Source organism: Phoenix dactylifera, chromosome 16 (assembly GCF_051530095.1).
Source record: "Phoenix dactylifera cultivar Ajwa chromosome 16, Ajwa_hap1_PhDact_Kaust_v1.1, whole genome shotgun sequence".
Lineage (NCBI taxonomy): Eukaryota > Viridiplantae > Streptophyta > Magnoliopsida > Arecales > Arecaceae > Phoenix > Phoenix dactylifera.
In genome coordinates, this window is record NC_143205.1 from 9,227,134 (window position 1) to 9,233,133 (window position 6,000).

At 41.3% G+C, this 6,000-nt stretch overlaps 1 long non-coding RNA gene across 2 annotated transcripts in view; it reads right to left on the reverse strand.

The window, feature by feature from the left end:
- The window catches only part of LOC120105452 (uncharacterized), a 44,217-nt gene extending 38,464 nt beyond the window's left edge, over positions 1-5,753 (reverse strand). For both annotated transcript variants that reach the window (XR_015974179.2, XR_016398785.1), the window contains exon 1: positions 4,636-5,753. This is a non-coding gene — a long non-coding RNA (uncharacterized LOC120105452). The remainder of the gene's footprint in view (positions 1-4,635) is intronic.
- Positions 5,754-6,000: the final 247 nt, after the last annotated feature.

The following is a 6,000-nucleotide window of genomic DNA, read 5'->3' on the forward strand; positions in this document are numbered from 1 at the left end:
GGTAAGCATGAGTCGACCCAACCTCCAAAGAACCTCAAAACGCAAAGGAAGAATGCTCACTGGATTCACTGAGAGGGTCGACCCACACAGTGGTTGAGTCGACCCAAGCTTGAGTCGACCCAAACTCTGAGAGGGTCGACCCAAAGGGCAAGACAGAAAGACAGACAGAAAACGGTTCTCTGGAATTACTGAGAGGGTCGACCCAAGAAGAATTTGAGTCGACCCAAGTGAACTTTGAGTCGACCCAAAGAATGGTTGGGTCGACCCATGGGAAGGAAGGCTGAAATTGAGGTTTCTGTGGTTACTGAGAGGGTCGACCCAAGAAATGGTTGAGTCGACCCAAGGCAAAGTTGGGTCGACCCAAGGACAGGTTGAGCCGACCCAAACACGGGCTGAACAGTAACGGCTAGTTCTGCAGATGTACTTTTTGTCCTTCCCAAGGCATGTAACGGCTAGTTTTTCAAATCTGACGAATGGGGCTTGTCCAAGGAAGGTTGAAAACTATTTAAAGGGGCACTATTCATCAGAATAAACAACTTTTGAGTGGGAAATCAAAGAATACACAAGAAAACCAAAGAGCCCTAATCTCCTTCATCAAGAGCTTCATTCAAGAATCAAAGAAAGGGATTGAGCACATTCAAAGAGGCATCAAGAGCTCGTTCCCCCCTTGAAGAGTGAAGCTTCCTTGAAAAAGAAGAGCAAAGCGACTTCAAAGCGATAATTTCTTTCTAACTCTTCTTTATTGTTCATATTGTTTTATATGCTCATTTAGGAGTTTAAATCTTTTCTTTTCATTTGCTTAAACACTTTGTAAAGGTTCGTTGGTAAGCCCGCAAAACCAACAAAGGTTTTTGGTAAACCCGGAAAACCAAAGTTGTATAGGTTCGTTGGTGAGCCCGCAAAACCAACAAGGTTTTTGGTGAACCCGGAAAACCATAGTTGTAAAGGTTCGTTGGTGAGCCCGTAAAACCAACAAGGTTTTTGGATTGTGAGCCCGGAAAACAATCCAACTGTAATCCGCGAGATTATAGTGAAATCCCAAGGGTACGCTTGGGGAGTGGACGTAGGTGCTAAGGAGAGCACCGAACCACTATACATTGTTGTGTTTGGATTGTGCTTGTGCTTTCATTCTCTCTTGCTTTATCTTTTATTCTTGCATTAGTTAACTCACACAAATAACCTAAGAAAGCATCCACCTCACTTAATTACGAAAGTTTTAAAAGCACCAAAAGTTTAAAAGAAACCAATTCACCCCCCCCTCTTGGATTGTCACCTTGGGCAACAGTACTTAAGCAAAGCCATGTACCCAATTAATAACTTCTAACTAGCCATATTTGGATGAGGTCCTAGATTATTAAAAATGGTATCAAAGTTGACCTAGACCAAGGTCCGCCGTACCGGTCCGGATCGGCGTACCGGTCCGGACCACTTTCTTTCCCATCAAAAAAAAAAAAAAAACCACAGCGAGGCGCTGTGGTCCCCCCCCCAAAAAAAAAAACACCGTACCGGTGCGAACCGGCCGGTTCGCACCGGTACGAGGCCGGTACCAAGCGGTACCGGCCGGTACAGTCTCCGTACCGGCCGGTTCACAGAAGAAAACCGGAAATACCGGTTTTCATCTGTGTCCGGTACCGGTCAGGGACCGGACCGGTACGTACCGGCCCGTACCGGCCGGTACGGACCGGTACGTACCGGCCGGTACGGGCCGGTACGGCATTCCTTGACCTAGACAATGACTTATGTGACAAGAGGACACTGCAACACAAACTCTTTTGGCATTGACCACGAGCTGGTCATAGATTTTTAATTGGATCCTTCCTTTGTTGATGATGCCATGGCTTAAACGAGGAAGCATGTGCTAGTGTAACATCATGTGTGCAATGGGTAGGTCTTAGGTATTTAAAGCAGGGCTAACGATCCCAATTAATAATTTCTCACGAGCTATTTTTAGGTGAGGTCCTAGATCATTATAAATGGCATCAAAGCTAACTCGGCCCACAACCTATATGGCTAGGGGATACTAGCACACAAATAATTTTCCGGCAAACCATAAGCTAGTCTTGGTATTTATGATAGGACTCTTCCCTTGACGAGGATGCCAACTTAAATGGAGTGTGCAAGGACATGTAGAGGTGGCAATTTACTCTGCCTCATAGGATATCCAACCTGTTTGGAGTCAGCAGTGGGGATGGGTAATGGTAAATCCTCCCCCCCACCCCCCCCCCCCCCACCCCACAAGAAGCCAACCCAATTATATATAAACCTTACCAATCAGATCCTCCCCAACCTTCGCTTCAAATCCGGATTATATTCTTTACATTATTAACTCATGAAGCTTTATTTTCTTCGTACCTTTTAGGATCATCTCCACCACAAGGTAGCAAAACTATCTGTGATGATTATGATGATAACGGAGAAAAAAGTATTGTGATCGATCCTGAAAAAAATTAATTATGTGAAAGGTTTCATGATACATGTTTAGGTGTTCGTCTTTTTAGTTGACGGTTTTTCTTTGATTTCCTAAAGAACAACATTTTTGTTTACTATTTTTATTGTTGTTGAAAATTTTTGTTTTGTTACATTCTAGATCTTCGACCCTTCTTTTGTTAAATACTATATGAAGTATTGAGAGTTACTTTTTTTTTTGTTTTATTTGTATGTAAAAATAATGACTTTTGCAGCTTCGCCCGCTCCAACCCGTGCCATCTAACTCTACCCGACCCACCCCACCTCGAGACTGGTACGAGACAGGTATGGGTAATGGCCTACCCGACCCATATCCGCCCCATTGCTGCTCCTTAAGGACATGCACGAACATGTGCTTAATCCCACATAATTGTGTGTAGGGGATTTCCCCTAGCAAGGATCCTAGGGCTTAAAGGAAAGGAATATATGAGGACACATGGAGTGTGTGTTTAGCCCCATATTGGGTGTTTGTTTGAGAGGTCTTTGTTATTTTAGCAAGACCAAGACCCCGATTAACTTTTGGATAGCCCTTTCTAGGTCGGGTCTTGGGTCATTACAATGATGATTATGATAATAATGCATTGCATCATCAAAATTTGGCAAGTGTCAAGTATGCAAAGAATGTCACATAATAAAAAGTTACCTGTCAAAGCAACAACCAATATGTTAAATACAGAGATAGCTACCAAGGGCGTATGCATGGAAAAACTACCAAGGGAAATTAAGGATAACAACAACCATCAAGAAAGTTATAGTTAGACATAACTACCAAGGAAAGTAATTCATGAAAGAAACTATTAGGGATGTTTCACTATAAATATTCAAGGATGTTATTAAAGGAGGCACACTCTCTACCCAATGCAGTCTTAAATTCTGGTCTCAACACTAACAAAGGCTTCTAAGCCTTTTATTTTGTCTTTGTATATAATCTTCAGTTATTTCTAACTTTGCAGTCTTTCAAGTATCTCAAGTGCGTTTGTAGTATGTACTCTTTTAAATCAGCTTGAGGTTTTATAGTCATAATATTCCAATCATTTTGAATGGATTAACCTTCTCATGATCTCTTCATAATATTTTCAATTCAGTGTCAACTCTATGGATCAATTGAATCATGTTTTGACATCCCAAGAAAACATTATTGAATATTTGGGTCTATCTTTGCTCAAATTAAAATTAAAAAAAAAAAAAACTTTCGATCAAACTATTGCAGCATGTATTATTTGGTAATTGGTAATTCCAATATACAGCATGTATTGTTCGGTAATTGGGTAATTCCTTCAGATGGCAAATATGGAGTTTTCTTCATTGAGGCATGGGAAAGAATCTGCAAAAGGACCAATCACCTAGTCCAATATCATTCTATTCGTGGCCCATGCAGCATTCTCAAAATTTCACATAAAAACAAAAACCAAGATGGGTCTTGATGGTTTTACATTGTAGCAACATATTACACAACAGATCAGCATAGCCTTTTTATAGATATTTTTATCAAACATCAAAGCATTCTGAGTCTCTTCAATACTTGATATTGGCTCAAATAAATGAGACAGTGCACCTATTTACATTTTGTCTGGATCTCTCCATCAAGTCTATTTACATGGTAATTGGGTCGACAATCAGATGTTGCCTATCATCTCGTACAAGGTCCGCCGTACCGGTACCGGTCGGTATACCGGTGGCGGCCCAGACCGGTCTCGTACCAGTTCCATACTAGTCCGTACCGATCCCATACCGGTTCTCCAACGATAAGCTACCGGTACCGAATTCCATGTTGATCCGGTACCAATCCCCGACTAGACCGGTACGTACCGGCCGGTACGAACCGGTACGACAGACCATGATCTCGTATTTATTATCACAAATATTATCCCATAAGCATAAATTATGAAGTTTTGCAACAAAAATTTCCATTAGTTGAAACCCTCCCAATTTCGCAACAAGACTGAGGATAGTACCTCAAATGATGCTCATCCTATCATGTTAGTCAATATAAATGCATTCAGACAAAAACTATTGACACTATAAGAACATCAAAGGAGCATGATAAAGAAGAAAGAGAAAAATGAAGCAAAGAATCGATTTTAGCACCAATTTTGCATCGAAACATTTCAAAAAACTAAACAAATGAAGAAAAAAAAATCCCAGGTTGAGGAGTTTAAGGCGACTGACACTGGTGGTCAAAAGGTTTAGCGGATGTTTTGAATCCTCCAGCGTATGAAAAGCTTCAAGCTCCTACTGCCAAGCTCGGATTAGTCCTCTCAGGTGATCCCATTCCCAGGGACATGAGATCAACGACCACACGCGGAGGCTCGACTGGGAGCGAGTTTTGGCAACCGAACTGGTCCCCGAGTGCACGTCTGATGCTCGACGAAATGAGTGACTTGAAATGTTCGTGCATTTCCCATGGGTACTCGAAAAGAAAGAAAGAAAGAAAGAAAGAAGCGGGGGGAAGGGGAGCTGGGAGAGAGTGCGAGAGAGAGAGAGCGCGCGCAATGAGGTAACTCTAGCACTGAGGCCAGCATCAAATAAATGATAGCCTAAGTTTTCAACATGATATGGAGGAATTTGTTCACAATATTTAGGCTTTGCAATTAATTGATTTCCTAATAGCCTGTTGGCAGTATACTTGGTCTGATCTACATCAAACTCCTCGCTTGGTTTGTCTGGATGGAATTTAGGTTTCAACAGATTGAGAAGCTCACCATCTAGATCTTCTAGTGAGTGCAAAAAGACAGAAATTATTTGAACATATCCTCATTAGCTGGGGCTGGTTCGCCAACTCAAAAAGATGAAGGCATATTATGATGTTGGAATAAATTCAACTTGGAGAATATATTCAATTAGATGTAACCACTGCATGAAACCATATCATCGAGGGATTTCTAGGACAAAAGGAGGATGTTGATCGGGCATAAGTGAAAGATGAGAGAAGATATTGCTAGAAAATTGGAGGAAGTACTCACGTCATAACATCACTCTCAGAGAAATGGTCGAGGAAAGAATATCTAAATACAACCTTCTTTTAGGGATAGCCTCTAGGTGGTATAGAACGAAGCCTATATACTCTTCGAAGGAAAGGTATACTTCAGTAATGGATTGAGATTCATTATTGTGTCTCTGATTCCTTCTGGGAGCCGTTTAGCAAATTATGAAGCAGGAATAACTAGCAGTACTAGTATGATACAAGGGATCAGATCACACATTCGAACACTATGCAGGGGAAATTTCTACAGAAGAATTTTAACGTGTTGTTTGGTAGAGAATGACCTTGGCATCGGATTCTTTTCTTCCAGTGGTAACCTAGAAGAAGTTAAACAAACTAATTATATATTATTGGTCTTGATTTCCAAGTGGAAAGTTATTTCTTCAATGAGGAAGTTCTAGCCAATTGATCCTCTAAACAATATCTTGAAGTAATTAGAAGGTCCTAGTGATTAGGTGTCACGCCCCCGATCCGAGATCACGAACTAAGAGTCATGGCAACGACCAGATATTCATGAAGAACTTTTTCTATAAGCATACAAGACATCTCAT